This window comes from Ammospiza caudacuta, chromosome 3 (genome assembly GCF_027887145.1).
Source record: "Ammospiza caudacuta isolate bAmmCau1 chromosome 3, bAmmCau1.pri, whole genome shotgun sequence".
In the NCBI taxonomy this organism is placed as follows: Eukaryota; Metazoa; Chordata; class Aves; order Passeriformes; family Passerellidae; genus Ammospiza; species Ammospiza caudacuta.
Genome location: NC_080595.1, coordinates 76,365,624 through 76,381,494, shown reverse-complemented (window position 1 = coordinate 76,381,494; position 15,871 = coordinate 76,365,624).

The window sequence follows — 15,871 nt, the reverse complement described above, 5'->3', positions numbered from 1 at the left end:
CTCTGCTCATTCCATTACAAGGCTCATAAGTTGCCTAAGCATTCACTTTGCAGCCAGGTGTGACCTAAGATCTTCAATACATTTCTAATGATCTTTTTGCTTAGCTTGAATATTAAAGAATGATGCACTGAAATTTTCATTATAATGTGCAATGAAGACATTATCAAGGATAGAAGTTTATCTGGTTCTTTATTGTAAGGTTTTGTTCTGTAAGTTCCTGTTAGCATTTCACTTTAAGAACTACAATCAAAAATATATTAGCTTGCTTAACAACCTTTATTCTTAAGGAGGTCTCTTAAGTTATCCAAAGGCATTTTTACAAGAATATGGCAATTATGTATTATGAAAATTGAACTGTAAATGTTTCAATTGCATTCTTTGTTTTGTTTTATTTGAACTTTATTCTGGTGATTGTGATATTTATTTCTAAATCTAAAATAAAATTAATACTAAGAACCCTCTGGAAATAAAATAAAAATTGACATTAAATATAATTTGCATAAATATTCACATAGATCATATTTTGAACTTTTCTTACATACTAGGAAATATTCAGTATTATACAGTGGAAAAATAATCTCATTAAGATTCAGGTAATTTGGTTCAAATTCTTCTAATATTGTAGACAATCTACTGGATTAGATTACAATAATAAAAGGATTCCATGTATTTGCAGGTTTTCCACTCCTTTCAAAATACTAAACAAAAATGAGTCTACAATAAGGACATTCACACTGCAATATTTGCGTATTATTCTAATCTCTCTTCTTCATTAACTTGAACATATTTTCTTGTGTGATTTAGAAGATAAGTAGTATGATATAAAACCGATATAAAAGTATGCATGTAACTATATATATGTGTATAGTTATAAAAATTCACTTTGGAAATTCTCTTGCTTTCAACTCCACAGTCAAGTATATGTTAAACAAATTGCAACTCTATTCCAGTTTGCAGATTTTGTTGTTGGTGTTAGGTCCAACATTCCTGGCTTTCTCTTTTCTTCTTGTTGAGTTAGTTTAAGAGTTCCTTCAATACATTTTATAAAACATCCAGTGTTACTTTCATGGATCTTCCTACACTATCATGCCAAAATAGTGGGAGCAGTCAGCCTTCTGACTGTATTTGTAATTTACAAATTGCAAAATTTCCTTGTAAATTGTCTGAGGGATGCACTTGAAAACATCCTTCAAGGTATAACCTAAATGCCTGAATCAGATTAAAAGCTCCTATTTTTTCTCTTTTCTTTCTCTACATGGATATAATGCTTTCAGTTCATAGTGTCCATCTGTCTAAAGTTTGTCTAACTTGGCCTCACTGTTTGCATTTCTGAGACAACAATTGCATGACAGAAGGAGATGGTGATGGAATTTCAGACCTCTGAGCAGTCAGTTTTGGAAGCCCATGGAACTGTTAGATCCTGTAAGGCTTGGAAAAAAAGTAAATAGAATATCCATGTTTAAAAAGGACATAAAAAAGAATGGTAGAAATGGAGATCAGTCAATCAGCTTTATTAATTTCCTAGAAAAATATTGCACAAGGATAATAAGACAATTTGTAGGTACCTGGGTATTAACAAAGTGGTGAATTACAGCCAGTGTAATTTGTATCAAAGCAATCTAGTTTTTATTTTTTCATAGCAAGGTAACAGACCTTACAGGAAGAGGAGAGGCAGTCACACTAACATTTTTGTATGATTCCATTGCCATATATTTTCATTTTTTGGACTGGTCTTGGTTTCTTTTCTCTCATGCAGCAGTCTTAAAAGTTTGATATGGAAACATCATTTGCATCATATTAGTGTAGCAAAGATGTTTGAAAGCTGAATATAAAGAACAGTTTTCAATAGTTCATATGCAGAACATTAGGTGGCACCAAAAGAGTCCCTGCCAAGATATATCTTGAGTGGAACTCATTAGTATTTTTATGAATAAACATTAGAATAAAGAGTAGATGTATTAAATCTGTCAGTAACTGAGGTCAAAGGGAATGTCACTATATTGGGATATGCAAATAAAGCCCAAAATTATATTAATACAGGAGAGAGAACTCAGAAAAAAAAATGCACCATTTGGTAGGAACAAGTGCAAGATGATATTCTCAAATGAGAATGATCTAGCATATGAATAGGGGATGAGAGAGAACTGACTGAGATAATGCTACAAAAATGGATTTGGGGATGCTAGGGAATAAAAAATCTGAATTTTATTTAAAATTTAGAAAGAAATCAGATTTCTTTCTGAGGATATAAAAACATAAGTATCATCTCCAGAACTCCTGAGTAAATCTTTTCACTTTTCTTGGCAGAGGTGAGAATTTCATCAGGTTCTCTAAGGGTTCTCTAAGTGGCACTGTGTTTCAGTGGCTTTACTTAATATCCTGTTATAAAAGCTTAAAAGCTTTCATGACTTTATTTCAGTTACTCTGCTTTTTTTTTTTTTTTTTTTGCATTCTGCTATTATTTTTCTTATGGTAAGGTGATAATTTTGATAATTTTTAAGGTTTTTTGTTTGATTGGTTTGGGGGAAGGGCTTGTGGTTGTTAGGGTTGTTTTGTCTTGGGTTTTTTTGTTTGTTTATTTGTTTGTTTTGTTTGGTTGGCTTTTTTGTTTCTTTTGGTTTGGTTTGATGTGTGTGGGCTTTTGTTTGGTTTTTTTAGGTTTTAGATTGTTTTGTTTTGTTTGTGGGGGTGGTTGGTTGGTTGGTTGTTTGGTTGTTTGGTTGGTTGGTTTTTTGGTGGTTTTTTTCCACCCACTATTTTGTCTGCAGTGGCCTAGCACTATTTTTAGCCATAGTTTTTGTTTCAGAGTCAGGACTCATGCAAACTTGCTTCCTAGTGTCTTGTTCTCTCTTTTGCTCTCTTGATGTTAATAAGAAATGAGGAGAAACATGTGTTATCAAAAAAGGATTTCCTCTTACCAGCAGAAGTTCATGCATTGATTTGTCTCAGAAAAGACTAATTAAAACTTACAAACTGCTTTAGCTGTGAACTTTAAATTCATGTCTTGAGGAAAATCTGCTTGCATACCCACAAGACTATTTTTCCATTATATACAAATACCAGTGTATTATTCTTTTGAGTCTGAGGAAATCAAGGCAATTTAATGGCTTTTTACCATTTCAGCCAAAAATACATAAGGATATTTATTGTGTATTCCCATCCCATAGAATGAAGTACATTCTTCTATCACCTCTTAAGTCTTTGGATCTTTGAAAGGCAGAACAGATGGAGTCGTTTACTCTCTGAGGAGCCATGTAATAATTTTAAGACTGAGTTTGAGTTCTCCATATATATATATATATATATTTATGTATTCAACCTTTTTGTACTTTTACATTCCAATCACTTAAATATGATTCTTAAGAGAGACTATTATGAAAACTTTCTCTGGGTTAGATCAGATTCAAGCCCACCATTTATAATGCGCAAATAACTTTCATAACAGATTTCTTTCCTTTCTGAAATAATTGGATATTGACACATACCATAGCTTTTTCACTCATCAGGGTCCCTTGAAAGCTTTCAAACCCCACTTCTCTAACATAGAGCTATTCAATAGTCTAAACATAATGAGGTGAATAGTATTTGCTAAAAAGTCATAAAGGCTGATACTTTTGCAGTGTTGAAAACAGTAGGAATATAAACAAAAAATGCTATGGTTTGTGGCTATGTTTATTTTAATTACAAAGCAGTGCCAAGGTTTTCTTTCTTGCCTCAAAGCCAAATGGCAAAATTACAGCACATTCATTTTACTAATCTCTCTTAGCCTCTGAAATAGAGTGGCCGCATGCAATGTGCCTAATGAGAATGATTCCTGGCCCAGGCTGCCTTCTCAAATACACCTGTTATTTGAAAGCACTGGTTGGCCTGAGTTAAAGTAATTTCAGTATTTATCCTCTATACTGATGACTGAGTTCCAGTGCAAGGCCCTGTCCTCTCACACTAATTTGCTCTTCCGAGAAACTGAGATGGATAAAAATTTGGTTAGCTGGCCGGATATGGAACTAGAAATAATTTGCTTTTGACACTGAAAAAGATACTTCAGTTTTGTTAAATTGCTTAGTTAATAAATTCATCTGACATGTTGATTTCCTGGTTTAGAATGTGTTTATCTGAAATCACATGTGCAGGCTAGGCTGTTTTCACACCACAGATTTTGTTAAGATACTATAAGATCCCTTAAATAGAATTAGCTATCCCAAAATTCTGTGCATGGTAAGACCATAGATTTAAATGAATATGTAAATTGCAGCTTGTGAATTGAATTATAGAAAGACGTTATAAGCACTCATTCCTTGTCACTTTGCCCAAGATTTATCTTTAGCATCTGCTGCTCATTTGCTCTGCCAGGCCAAGGACTTTGTGGATATGAAAAGAATACTATGGTTCTTCCTTTGTATTGCTGTTATTATGGATTTCTACTGTTAAGATTCCTAAATTTTAGTAAGAACTTTATATGGTAATTACAATTAACTAAACAAATTTAAAAGTGGCACTTAGCCTGAACATAATCCTTCTGTAATATGAGACATTCAGTATTGCTGTGTTCTATCCTTCTTTTCAAAACACCCTGAATTCACAAATGTTTGTACTGCATTTATTTGCTGACACTGGACTGGAGACTTACAAATTTTGTCAAATATAGATTCAAAAGGTTTTTTTAAAATGATCATGTTTTACCTTCGATGATATTTTGACACAGCTAATATGATTTTGGCAAAGGGCAAAACACTAAGAAAATCTTTTTTATTGATATTTAATTGAAGCATTCCTCCAGGAACTTTTGTTGATGAAAGGCAAGCCAGGTTTTCTGTAGCAAATTCTATAACTGTTCAGTTAAACCTGTAATTGCCATACTTTCTAAACTGTTGGATCTTTTTTCCCTCAAGCTTGAAGATACTGCCTCTAATCCCGAGAAAATGGAGAAGCAGAGGGCTTGTTTTCTCTTTTCTCCTTTCTCTTTTCTCTTTCCTCTTTTCTTTTTCCCTTCTCCTTCTCCTTCTCCTTCTCCTTCTCCTTCTCCTTCTCCTTCTCCTTCTCCTTCTCCTTCTCCTTCTCCTTCTCCTTCTCCTTCTCCTTCTCCTTCTCCCTCTCCTTCTCCTTCTCTCCTCCTTCTCCTTTTCTCCTTCTCCTTCTCCACCTTCTCCTCCTTCTCAAGTGTGCTGTACACTTGAAGTGATAGGTTTCTTCTGTTTCTTTCTACAATATGCAAACTTTGCTCTTCACCTTTATTTCCCACTTTCAGAGTAGAGAAATAAGATTACTTTTCTCTTTGTAATTGCTGGATATCATTTAACCAAACAGAAAGCTTCCCAACAAAAGTGCAGCACTTTTGCACTCTACCTGCCTGAACAGAGATTCACCACTTTAAGAAGCTCTTTTCTATTGTCACAGACATGTGCACATTCCCTGAAATATTAGGACTGCTCATCTAAATATTATATTGAAGTTCTCTAGAGCCCTCTTTAAACACATTGCTTCCTTTTAAAATGAGAATATAAATGCAGAATTCTAATATTTGCGGTCCATCAACTAGTGAAATCAGAGAAAAAAAAGAGGATTCTGGTCCCAATATCTAAGCCTAGGTTATACATTTTTACTTTAGAAAACCTTTCCAAGAAAAAGATGAGAAATGGCTTGTTCTTCTGGGCCCATGAATTCTGGGGGTTTAGACTATGTTTAAATTCTGAGGGGAAAGGTTCAGTGATGCAGAACAACTGCTGTTTTCCAAAATATACTGGTATGTCTGACTAAGCTCAGGTTTCCCGGGTCCTGGGCAAGCATTCCAGCCACCCGCGTAATGCTTGGACAGCATATGGCAGCACCACCAAGAGCAGCAGCTTTCAAGAAAACAGTACTCTTGCTCTTTCTGCATAATAAAGACAAGAAAATGCATCATAAAACTTAAGGCTTTTAATCTTCTTTTACAAACATGAAAGAATGAAATTAATCTTTTGGCCAGATTTATACTCTAGGCATCTAGTCTAAGCAGGTTATCAGGCTTCTCTTCATGGTGAAAAATAAGAATTAAATGCTATCAGAAGTCAGCCCATCCCTCATCAAATAGTTGGAACAAATGATCTACTATAAATTTTTATCTCTCCAAGACAGAGCTTAGACACTTAACTTTAATTTAAAAATCAGCCTTGAGAGACCTAAACTTAAGAAAGACAAGTCTCACTTTTATGGAGATTGAATTAATAACATGAATATGTACTTTTGGGGTACTATTAGGATGGGCTGATATAAAATTAAATCTTTTTAATGGTTTGCATAAGTTTTTTTTCCCCCTAAGTTTCCCTCTTTCTTGTGATGTCAGGATGTTGTAAATGCGTGGTCCAGAGCTGCAGAATTGTGCAGTCACTGGAGGCTACAGCAGACTCATGAGGTTGCTGCCATTTATTCAAAGCTTTTCATTATAATTGGTTATCAAGGAAAATTGGATTTCCTGAATAAGAATGATTTGTTGTCTTCATTGTGGCTTACTGAATAGGTATATAATTGTCAAGAATAGGTTTGTGTTCTGTCTCTAGAAAAAATTAGTTTGCTCAAGTCTCATTTCTCGCTGTTACTTTTGTGGGTTTTATCATATACTAATCCTCCAATACATTTTAATTGTGATCTGGCTCTGAATTCACCACATTAACTAAAGGTTCCAGATTTTTAAGCTTTACAAAACCTGTGATTTTAATTTCAAGGTTGGATCATCAGCATTTCTAAACAGTTATGTGATATCCAACAAGGAATCAGCTCCAAGAACAATTTGTCTTCCATATCATCAAACTCTTTTATAGGCTAACATCACAAAGGAATGCTGAGTGCTTTTCAGATCGTCAGCACTTGCTGTGATTGAGAAGTGGATGATATTGTAATCTCTGTCAGAGTCAATGGGCAGCTGAAGTTGATTTTTGAACTCCAAATACTCCTTTGATGTTAGTTTCTTAAGTGAAAACTTAGAAAAGGAAATTGCTATTGTAAGCATCTTTTTGACTCATATAATCTGTTTTTATTGGTATATGTTGGCTGGAAGGTTTGTACTCTGGATTTAAGTGCAATCAGTTTTGCCTTCAAAAGTGTCTGTTTTTGTTTGTGTATTGAACTCCCTGCTCAACAAAGAAAAGATTAACTTTTCCACATTACTGGAAAAGCTTTCTTTTCAATTACACTCAAGCAGCAGCTCCACTTCTAGGATTTCATGTGTAAGAACAACTTTTTGATGTTCATTTTCTGATAAATTGTGTATTAAGTGATGAGAGACACCCAAAGTCACATGTTCTGTCAAACTGTCAAATTCTACCCAATAATAGTTCATCATTTTTATTAAAAACAAAAACAAAAGCAAAAATCAATTTCATGTCTTTGGCTCTTCAGAAGCATTTCTGCATGATGAAGACATGCAATCATGACCATGACCATTACCTTCTTCTTATAGAAATTAAATAAATGTAATATGCATTTTGCTTGCTGCTTCTTTTTCTTTTTTCTTCTTTTAATAGTTCATCTAGAAACTGTTATGGGAGGGACTAACATGATTTATGAAATTAAATTAGACTTTTATTAAGATATATAAATCTATTTTTTCACAAAGTGTGTGTGTATATATATATGTACGTCTTCATGAGAACTAATATTTACCCTCCTATTATCTGGCTACCTCTAGATACATTTATATGAGCAAATTAAACAGAGAGAAGATGTTGGCTCGGATATTGGATGTTAATCATTCACAGTATTAAAATGTCCTTTGTCTAGTTTCAGACTAGTTCCAAGAGTCCTCACCTGAACAATCCCCAGGCATGCTTTGAAACATAGCATAGATCAGACATTATTTACAAAAGGTGATTTGGATAGTGCCAACCTGTTTTGGACACATAATTACACCACACTCGTTGAACTCCAGGCCTTCAGAGTTGTTATAATTTGTAAATTTTCTGTGCTCAGTAAGTTTGCTTTTGTTACCCACAGGCCAATATTTGCTGATACCTGAGATGTTCCACCAGGTACTGTCCTGCCCTCAGAGCCCTAGAGGAACATGGAACTCCCCTGGATCCTCTGCTGCATCTGTGAGCAGCCAGGAGACTTCCATATAATCTAGTGTAGCTCAAATGATGTTAGATATTTGTGTGAGGCAACTGAATCAAGACCTAAATCTCTTCAGAGTGAGCCAAAAGCTGTCTAGGTTCCATTAATTTTGTTGTCGCAAGAGTCTCAGATGGCACCAGACTACTGTGCTTGGCCAACTGAATGTGTTCTAGGAAGCTTAAGTATTTTTTCTTAGGCTTTCATAGACTTTAGGACAGTTTAAAAAGGATTAAATTTAAGGTGCCTTTTCAGGAAAGGAGTATCTATTTGCAGATATGAGTCTGTTTTGTTGTAAGATGGCATCAATCTTACAAGTACTCTTCCTGTCCAGCAAATATATTCTGTGCAACTAATTCAGAAATAGGAGCCTATTCTGAAGATATTTAGTTATTAGCCTACACATTGTATATCAGTATAACGACTTCTTTTTCCAGGAGTACAGACAGCATTTCTAAGCTGCTTGTTTTGCCAGTGTACCATATCACCTGCAATCATATTTATGTAGCCAGATGTTATTTATATGTATGTAGTTCTCCTGCTTGCTTTGGGAATTCAATGCCTGTCCTGACACAGGTACTCATGACTACTTTTGATGACAAGGTCAATCACTGCTTGCAAACCCTGCCACTTCCTTGCAGATTCTTTTTTATATTTACCCACAATTTTCCACTTGTGTGACAGCATGTGAGTATTGTGCTTGTGCCTTTTTCAATCCTTAGACCTTTTCCAGCTTCTCTACTAACTGCAGAGGCTGTGTTGCCAGCTGCTCCAACAGAGGTGCAATCATAAACTGGTTGTTATATTGTCTACTTGGGTTTGTTGCTTTTTGCTAATGTCAGCATGGGATTGAATTGGAAGTTTTCTGGCAGTTTCTGTTTCTTTTATACACACAATGTTCCTGTCTCTTCTCATTTCTTCACGTAAGTGAGGAAATGTGTTAGGTTGCAGTAGGCTCTCCACAGCTGTTTGCAACTTTATTTAGTTTAAATTAAGCATGGGATCTTCTGCTATCTTATGGGTAGGTGAATATCAAACACATGGGTCTTTGACTTACTATTTTTACCCTCTTCAGCTGGCAATTCCAAGAAATTATTGTCCACATACGCAACTGAAAATTTCATTTATATCTTCTAGGATTCCTGCTCAACCCATACCACTCTAAAGTCTGACAAACCTGAGAATAAAAAGAGAAAATGTTTATGTTAAATATATCTTCCTTAAATTCTGGGAGTTTGGAAATGTCCCAAAAGAACCTTTCTGTCCACATTTTGGTCTCAGTCTATCACAGATCTCCATCCTTTATTTCAATGACTCATGGAAACCAGTATTACTGAGATCCCTGTCTTTCTGTCTTTCTCTTTTTACCCCATTTGACCTTCTCATAAATGGGTAAGATCAGGAACCATCTTATTCCCTTATCTTAGCCTTGAGGAGGCAATTAAAACCCAGTGCTTCCTGTACACTCTCTGCATCTTTGCTTTAAAAAGAAAATGAGTCCTTCCTCCTGCTGGGTTCCTATCCCCATCTACCCATTTTATGGTGAGTAAAAATAGGCCTCCTTGAATCTCCTATCTCATCTCATTTATACTGGAATTGCCATCTCATCTGTACTGAAATAATTCCTATGTTTGGAATATTTTATTTCATTCCTCATGAACAAATATTTTCATGATTCTGTGAATGACTGTATTATTATCTTGAAAGTATTATGCATATACATATGTATATAGACAGACAGTGTAAATTTAAAATTACTTGCAACTAGAAACAGGATAAGGTAGATAGTGGAAGATTAACACTAGCCCAGAATATTAACCCTGAGGACAGTATATACCTTCCTATTGTATAACGTCTGTTTTCTGTTAACTACCCTAAATTTCCTTCCTCTTCCTCTTTGGTTTGTTTGATTTTTTTCTCATGTATCCAGGGAGGAAATTCAAATTTATATTTTTAGCTCCACTTGACAGCAACTAGAGTTATCACAAAATCATAAAGTTTGGGAAAGGGCCTCAGAGACAGTGATTAATGCTGCTTGTATGCCAGGCAGGTAACTCCAACATGGAAAAGAGCACCCCTGGAGAGATGTATGATAGACTGGGTGAGGGTGAGAATTCCCGTGTTGTCTCATATCTGGGTCTTCAGGTACCACTTTACATGTAAGAGGCTATTGGCTGTGAATGCCCATTGCATTCCTGTTTCCTCATATTTCAAAAGTATATTTTGGTTGTTAAGATTCAACTCTATAAGCCTTACTTTTAGTTTGACCTTTTCCAGAGCCCACACCATGTCATTTTCCACCTAATTAGCTATTTCTTCAGAGATATTTTGTGAGTGTGTCTCACTTCTCAGTTTTAGACTCTAAGCCTGATTTGATGAGCTAATGATCCTATTAGTAGACTCAGCATGGTAGTGACATTTTCAGGAAGAGTATATAGGAAAAGATTGGGAAATAGTTTGTGCTTCTTATACATTACTTATATTCTTCATGTTCCATCCTTCAAAGAATCTGCATGATGACATTTTAAGGATAAATAGAATAAAAATATTTTATAACTGGATGGCAACATTCTGCTGATTCTCAGTTTGCTTGGGAAAACTGCTCTTGAGGTCAGCATGTCTTGCTTCATACCTAATTACCCAAGGAGTTTTTGGGTGTTTTTACTGTTTACAAAATTCTGCTGTATTTGTTTTCATTTGAACTAAATTGTGACTGGAAATGTTTTTCCTATCTCCTATTATGCCAATTTTTGACACAAATTTTTATGAAAAAGTCAGGCTCTGACTCTAGCAGCTAAGCTGTGGCTTGAGCAGCTAAGAACACAATTGCTATTCAGGGATGGGTTTCCAAATTTTAACTATTAGTTCTGCAATTAGTGTGAGACTGTTTCCCTGTGGAAGATAGGAGTAGAAGCCAGAAGCTACAGATAATAGAAAGATTGGGAGATATGTACTGGAGATATTTACTGCTTTGATAAGAGCTGTGATTTTAATCAGTCTCCTACCACACTAGACAAAATCATTCCACTTCTGAGCAGTGGTGGGGATATAGAGTGGGTACAATAATTAGTAGGGCACCGTGTGAGGGCAGAGCTCACAGAAAGCATGATGTAACATTCTCATGGTTAGCAGATATGAAAATTGCAGCTCGATATTTCCTATTGAAAAATACTAATATACTACCTACTGATGTTATCAATGTTTTCAGAAAACCTAGTAAGTAACAAACATCTATATTAAGTCCTTATGTTTACAGTTTCATCTGGTCATGATTTTTCCTAATTGCTACTGTGATTGGAAGAAGTACAGTCATAATCCACACAGATTTTAACAAGAAAAAGAATCTTAATGTGAATCTAAATTAGACCAAAGCATTGATGAGCTTGGAAGACAGATTAATTAATTAATTGTCCAGTATTTTCAAGTGTCTGGAAATGCTGATTGAGTAAAAGACACTGGCTTGTGACAGGTCCAGCTTTCTCTGTCTCTAATGAAACTGTGATTCCTGCATAGTGCCAAAGCATCACAAAGAATTGGTATTATGATTGTACACTTTCAATTCCAAAGGACTTTTTAAGTTTCTGACATTACTGACTATATTTATTAGTCTTCTATTTTAAAGTCAATAATGTAATATATAAAAAAATTAAGATGAAGCACTTCCCCCTTCTTTCTTTAAAACGAACCTATTTAGATATTTCAAAAAACTGATTGAAAAAGAGCATAATCTTTTAATGGTCTAGTTCTCCTAGAAGATTTCATCTTGTCTGAAATTACATTTTTCTCCTCTTTGTAGTCTTTACGTCTTACAGTGCACTGATAAATTTGTAGAGTTGTATTCAGACTGTTCCCCAGACAGCTTGTTTACAAGCACTTTAATATGACTGACTATGTACTTCAGCTTTTTTTCACTTTGCCTATCCTCTGTGCTGCTTCAATGTCTCATGAGCAAATAGAAGTCTGTGTAAAAACAAGACAAAACAACAACAAAACCCAACAAAACCTCACTTCTCTACTTGTCTCTGTTATTTTTTTTAATATTACAACTATTTTCTACACCTTTTTCCTTGAATTTTCTTTAGCTCTTGGTCTAATAATGTACACTTGCTAGATTTACTCTTTGGAATAGTACTTAAGGTCTTCTCAGTTCACTTGTCTTTTCACATAATTTACTTCTATTGTATGTTTCTCTTCCAGAACACCTAGAGAGCTCTTCAACCTTTTATTTCACTCTTCTTTTCAACCTGAAGCTTTTCACATATGAACTCGTTATTACCTGGCACAATGCTAACATTCATAGAAGCATATAATTGAATGACTTGGGAGGGAACCTTAAAAATCATCTAGGTCCAACTCCTCACCATGGGCAAGATTGCCACCCACTAGATCAGTTTGCTCAGGGCCACATCCAACCTGGCCTTAAACACTTCCAGGGATGGTGGAGCCATGACTTCTCTGTACTACCTCCTCCAGTCACTCATCACCCTCACAGTAAAGAATTTCCATCTAACCTGTAGTCTAAATCTTTCTTCTTTCAGTTTAAAAATATTCCCTCTTGTCCTATCACTATCTGCCTGTGCAAAAAGTTGTTCTTCATCTTTCATATAAGCTCCCTTAAAGTGATGAGACGTTCTCAACTTCTGTTCTCCAGGATCAACTTCCGCAGTCTGTCTTCATAGCAGAGGTGCTACAGCCCTCTGAGCACCTTTGTGACCTCCTCTGCCTCTGCTCTAAGAGATCCATGTCTGTCCTAGTTTGGAGGGCTCCAGAGCTGGGTATAGCACTCCAGGTGCCACACAAGGGCAGAGCAGAGGGGCAGAATCCCTCCCTTGATGTGCTGGCCAAGCTGCTATTCATTCAGCCCTGGATGCAGCTGGCCTCGGTCTGCAGCTGCACATTGCCAGGTCATGCCCACAATTTCCTCCACCAGAATCTCCCAAATCCTTCTCCACAGGGCTGATCTCAATGAGTTCATTACTCAGTCTCTACTGATGTCTGGGACTGCCCCAGTTCTGGTGCAGCAGCCTGGACTTGGGACTGGTTGAATCTCCTTAGGTGCATGTGGGTCCTGCTTATCAAGCTTGTCCAAGTCCCCTGGATGGCATTGCTTCCTTCTGTTGTGACAACTGCACACCTCAGCTTGGTGTCATCTGCAAATTTGCTGTCATCATGTTTCTCCAATTCTTTGCTTGTTACTTCTACTCTTCTCCACTCTGTCCCAAACCTGTAGCACTGCAGGGAGTTTTTTGACCCTAGTGCAGGAAGGACCCAGTTATCTGTTACCATCTCTGCAATATTTGTGCAATTCTTTTCAGTACTTTATGAAATTAAACATGGATTAAACATTATTTAATAGACTAATAAAATTGTCACATGTTAAAAAAAATGAAGTAATTCTCCTTTATTATTTAATAAATCTCTTTCCTTATCTGTGCTTTTCAGTCAGTAGGAATGGGCATTTAGGAAAGAGGAAGTATGACAAAGTGTTCTTGAAGATTTGTTGTTGATAAGCTCTACAGGTAGCTCTTTCAGCATTTTATTTCATATTTCAGATACAGCAGATACATCTCCATGCAACTTTGCAGCCAATTTTACCAAGACATCATTCCAAATATTTTTTAAATTTACTTGTACTATACACTATGAAATAGTCTTTGTACAACCTGCTGAAGGTTTGCACTGTTGTGTTTTCATTTTCCTCCTACCTTCTTTGTTCTTGAAGTATTCAAATCATGTTCAACATTCTTGTAATGTAAAAGAAAGCAGATTTAGTTTTTTTAAATATCTATTTCTTCTCTTCTAAGTCTTGACACACCACATCATATTTATCAATTTTGTCTTATAGTGTAGATAAAAAAAAGTCAGAGACCATGGTCTTTATTTTTACCATTCTTCTAGCTGTACCATTACTTAGCATGTTATGTGGATGGAATCTGAGCAAATTTGTTAAGATTATTAACAAATAGTTTTAAAATCAATCCTTCCATGGTGCATTTCAATTATGTAATTATCTTATTCATTCTCTCTTCACTTCATTTTCATAAATGATGCCTCTTCATATATTATTCTAGATGTATTTGTCTAACCATAGTGCTTCAAAATTTTGATTGTTGACTGGAACCCCATTGTGCTCGATGCTGAATGCATATGGATCAATAAGGAAGCAAACCTGTCTCTACTATGAAAAATATAACAGTAAGATGAAAGACAACATATTGACACAAACAGATGGGATTAGAAGACAAAAGGAGACTAATTTTCCCCATTTTATGAGTATCAACTGACTTTACAATTTTTATTTTGAGAACGTGCATTTTATTTTGAATCGACTCATGTCTGAGAAACAGACATTTTTTTTTAAACTGCATTGATTTTACATTAAAAAAATATGACTAGTTGTTACTTATGCTTCTAAATCTACAGGTATGAACTCTGATAGACCATAAGAAGAACTTTTTCATTAAGAGGACATTGTCCATTGTCATAATTGGCATAGTGTTTGCTGCATGACTTTCTGGTCCATGCCATTCTACTAAGGGGACAGGAATAAGCCAAATTTTGGTCTATACTTGAGCTACTTAGGGAAAACAGACATATTTGCATGTGTCTCTTAAATGTTATTGCATTTCACAGTATTATTTTTTATTGGAGATACCTTAAGCCTGTTTTATCTTAATATTTTTCTGAATTTGAAAGTATACCATAATTCTTACTTTTAGACCACTACTTCCAGTTCTGTGTATGCTTTTAGACTTGTATTCTTGGGCTCAATATGGTTAAAGGCATGGCTTGGTTTTTGGCAGCAGACGGACCGCAGAGGTGGTTTCTGTGAGAAGCTGCTGGAAGCTTCCACCATGTCCAGCAGAGCCATTCCTGAAGGCTCTGAAGATGGACTTGCTGCTGGCCAAGCCTGGGCCTACCAGAGAGGTTGGTAGCACCCCTGTGACAACATATTTAAGAAGAAAATAAAAAAAGTTGGGTATGCATTTTCTCTAGCCAGAGAAGAGAAGGAGGTGAGAATTTGTGAAGGAAACAACATGGAGACACCAAGGTCAGTGGAGAAGAAGGGACAGAAGGTGCTCCACGTGCTAGAGCCAAGATTTCTCTGCAGGCCATGGTGAGATCATGGTGAAGCTGCTGTGCCCCTGCAGCCCTTGGGTCTATGAGGAATGCAGAGATCCACTTTCAACCCCTGGGGATCCACGGAGGATCCAGAGACCCACCCACAGCCCAGGGGTCCATGAGGAATGCAGAGATCCACCTGCAGCCTGTGAGGATCCACGGGGGATCCAGAGACCCACTCACAGGCCCTGGGGATCCATGAGGGATGCAGAGATGCACCTGCAGCCCCTGGGGATCCATAGGGGATCCAGAGACCCACCCACAGCCCAGGGGGATCCATGAGGGATGCAGTGATCCACCTGCAGCCCCTGAGGATCCACGGGGGATCCAGAGACCCACCCACAGCCTGTGGGGGAGGTGCCCACACCAGAGCACCAACACCAGGGACAATTCACAAACATTGCTCTTCTAAATTCTATACAGACCACACTTTGGAAATTGCCATTAGGATGGACTATGTGATCCTTGTCATGCTTCTGATCAAGGTGAGGAAGGACAAGGAAGTGGTGAGTAGAACTCTGAGGAAATGCAATCTGTTTTAAGCACTGATTATTATAGAAACAGCACAGATAACTTTGGCTCATTTGGACACCTCTGCATGAATACTCAGTGTGGATGTCTCCTCTCAGGCAAAGTATGTGTTTGGGAGGGCTGGGGAAGGAGCAAGGTC